The sequence below is a fragment of the Dermacentor silvarum genome, chromosome 8, assembly GCF_013339745.2.
Source record: "Dermacentor silvarum isolate Dsil-2018 chromosome 8, BIME_Dsil_1.4, whole genome shotgun sequence".
NCBI classification, from domain to species: Eukaryota; Metazoa; Arthropoda; class Arachnida; order Ixodida; family Ixodidae; genus Dermacentor; species Dermacentor silvarum.
In genome coordinates, this window is record NC_051161.1 from 54,482,566 (window position 1) to 54,485,676 (window position 3,111).

The following is a 3,111-nucleotide window of genomic DNA, read 5'->3' on the forward strand; positions in this document are numbered from 1 at the left end:
AACTTTCTCCAGCCTGAGGCCATTTTGTAAAATAAGTTCCTGAAGGTTAAAGTACTTGTTAGCGAAGCATGCGCCAACAAAACGTCGATTATTTCTATCTGAAACAACTTGCTCTCGACGGGGCACCTTCTGTCCTCGGTAGGGCCCGATTTGCGGTCGGGCTGGGCTGGGTCGGGTAGGTGAAGTGTCTTTTTTTTTTTTTTTTTTTTTTTCGGGCTCGGGCCGGGCCCGGGTCTCACTTTGAGACACCGGGCTAGAGCCGGGCGGGTAAACGTTTACAAGTGCGGTGCCCAGGCAGGTCCGGGCCGAAAATCAGGGCCAGTGCAATGCTCTAACCTACAGTTGCGTAGCCAGGGGGCGGCACACCGGAAACGTATGTGCACCCCCCCCCCCCCCTCCCCCCGAACCTCGCACCCTCGAATTTTCTGCGTTAGTATGCGGCCTGCAAACCCCTCCTCGTGCCCCCTACCCCTCCCTGTCCCCGTTCAAATGGGTGCCTCCCGAAAAACAAATAATAAAAAAAATCTGACTATCTGGTTACCTATATACAATGTTACTCAGTTGCGTTACCTATAGTATTGTTACGTATAGTACTGTAGTACTTGCGTTTGCGTATTATATCTAGCTCCGGAATTGTTAGCCAGCGCCACTCACGGCCCTACGTGGTGAAATTCACTCCCCAGCAGGGCCATTATACACGAGTAATGACGGTACACTCGTTCAAGTGAGGACGGAAGCGGGGAGCGGAAGCCCGCGCGCCCGCGTATTCACCATCCGCTAGAGGGCAGCTGCTTGCAGAGGGCTGTAGAGGTGGGGGAGGAGGTTGGGGGGATCCTCTTTCGCTCGCAGAAGGCCCTCCATTGAGACCGAGCCAGCGACTGAGTAAACAAAGAAAAGGCGCCGGCCTGGAACGACCTGCGAGACGTGCCGCTTCTGCTGCTGCTGCTTCTTTGGCTTACACTCCTAGGACACTGTGAGTCGTGCCACGTAAACGTATAAGTTGGCCGTCGCTTCTAGCTCAGGCAGGTACGGCGGACCTGTCCTAACGAAACCGAACAAAGTATACATGTATACAGCGCGACAAACAGCGGGCTATGAGCTTCACCATTCGTGGCCGAAAATTGCTCAATTCCAGTCACTCCTGGCTTCGTATCGAGATTTGTTCCTTCGTTCCAGAAGATATCGCGCGGGCCGTCGTGGGAACGAGGATCGGGAGGAGAGCCGGGCCAATCCTTGTCGACACAACGGGAGAAGAAATGAAATGAAACACGAGGTGGTTTGAGCTGAGCTGCGTGTTTAGACCTGCCATCCATGTTTTAGTACGTGCAGTGCTCCTGCACCAACGGTTAGACACTGCAAAGTGTTTCCCGCATTGGCGTCACGGTGTCAATAGAAATTACATGCTAAGTTAAGTCTCCGTCGTCACATACTTTGGTATATATTTATCTTTATTAACACATTTTGACAAATTAATTCATACTTTTGAGAAAATTATTATTTTTGTTATTATTAATGTTATTAGTATTATTATTATTATCATCAGTAAAAACAATGAATAAGAATTGAATGAATAAATAATAATCGTAGTAATAATAATAATGCAGTTTTTTACAGTGACACAATCACGCGCGCACGCACACACACACATACACACACACGTGACACATTGCACGTGTGCGTGCGTGTGTGTGTGCTGTGTGTGTGTCGTGTGTGTGTGTGTGTCACTGTTTTTTAAAAAGACCACAGCTAACGAATTAGAAGTATTATTATTATTATTATTATTATTATTATTATTATTATTATTATTATTATTATTATTATTATTGTACGAGCTCTTTTCTTTTCACAATTTTTATTTTTATTCATTTATTTTTAATGATATTCCCCTGCAGTGTTTTTGTTTTTAGTTTTTAATGTATCCGTGCGCATCCGTGCGCCAGCACTCAGACCTTAGGGTTGTTCCTGGGCACGTTAAATAAAGATGATTGATTGATTAATTATTATTAACAGAGATACATGAATTAGCCTAGGTATTTGTTACCTCAATTGCTGCGCAGCTACCTGTTTGTAGAAAAACAGAATGGCTCGATCCCACGATCGGACACTTGTCTTTCTTTTGTTTCTTTTTTCGAAGAGGCCCGAAACGACGCTGGGCAGGAACCTACCGCAAAGTGCCTGGTGTTACCCAAACATGCATCGCATTAAAGGTCACATACGCCTGTTGCACATCTGCACCCCGCTCACGTCGAACACCCTGCAGCTAGTAGCCAGCAGATCAATAATCCTAATAGTATAGCGTTCCATTAGGGGGGTTTTAAAATTGATGTCCCTTCTTTAGCCTTTGTTGTGACATGTGTTGTGTGTTGTATGTATGTATGTATGTATGTATGTATGTATGTATGTATGTATGTATGTATGTATGTATGTATGTATGTATGTATGTATGTATGTATGTATGTATGTATGTATGTATGTATGTATGTATGTATGTATATGTATGTATGTATGTATGTAGTATGCATGTATGTATGTCATCATCAGCCTATATTTATGTCCATTGCAGGACGAAGGCAGTGATCTCCCCTGTGATCTCCAATTACCCCTGTCTTGAGCTATCTCATTCTAATTTCCAGCTGCAAATTTCCTAACTTCATCACCCCACCTAGCTTTCTGCCGTCCTCGACTGCGCTTCCCTTCTTTTGGTATCCATTCTGTCACTCTAATGGTCCACCGGTTACCCATCCTACGCATTACATGCCCTGCCCAGCTCCATTTTCCCCCCTCTTAATGCCAACTAGAATATTGACTATCCCCGTTTGCTCTGTCTCTTAAGGTTAGGCCTAATATTTTTTGTTCCATCGCTCTTCGTGCGGTCCTTAACTTGTTCTCGAGCTTCTTCGTTAACCTCCAAGTTTCTGCCCCATATGTTAGCACCGGTAGAATGCAATGATTGTACACTTTTCAATGACAGTGGTAAGCTCCCCGTCAGTATTTGGCAATGCCTGCCGTATGCGCTCCAACCCAATTTTATTCTTCTGTAAATTTCCTTCTCATGATCAGGCTCTGGGTCGTCCGTGGTCAAATGGGCCATAAACATCCGGAGGCTGTGCT